General features: G+C 49.2%; 1 protein-coding gene across 1 annotated transcript in view; it reads right to left on the bottom strand.

The window, feature by feature from the left end:
* LOC119588933 (H(+)/Cl(-) exchange transporter 7-like) overlaps positions 1–482 on the bottom strand; it is a 9,311-nt gene that overhangs the window by 8,436 nt on the left and 393 nt on the right. The window lies entirely within an intron of this gene.

Genomic DNA, 482 nt, shown 5'->3' with positions numbered 1-482 from the left:
GGTTGTAGCAGGCGCTGATACTTCACTCGTGCATTTTACACTCGACCGTATAATTATAGAAATCGCAAAGCTATTGTATCGTGTACGTACGTCATTATCAATATTTGCATCGTACCTCCCCTTTTCCGGCATCTCTTTCTTTCTTCCTTTTCCCCCTGCCCTCTCACCCCTTTCCTCTCTCCATCCCTCCTCCCCTTTTCTTCTCTTCATCCTTCCTATCTTCCTCCTCCTCAGTTTTCCCCTTCTTTCCGTCTTACCGAACCCCCTTACCTTACTCTTTCCCTCTCTCCTTTCATTCCCTCCCTTACCCTCCCTCCTATCCCCCGTATTCTCGACTTACCCCCTGCTTTCTTCCTTCCGAACCCCTTCTCCCCCTACCTCATTATTTCCTAATTTCCCCTCCCTCCCCCTCCTTTCCCAACCCCCATCCTCCCCCCTCTCCATCCCTTCCAAATCTTTTCACTCCCCCATTTTTTAATCAT

Source organism: Penaeus monodon, chromosome 24 (genome assembly GCF_015228065.2).
Source record: "Penaeus monodon isolate SGIC_2016 chromosome 24, NSTDA_Pmon_1, whole genome shotgun sequence".
NCBI lineage: Eukaryota > Metazoa > Arthropoda > Malacostraca > Decapoda > Penaeidae > Penaeus > Penaeus monodon.
This window is presented reverse-complemented; position numbering and strand designations above follow the sequence as displayed.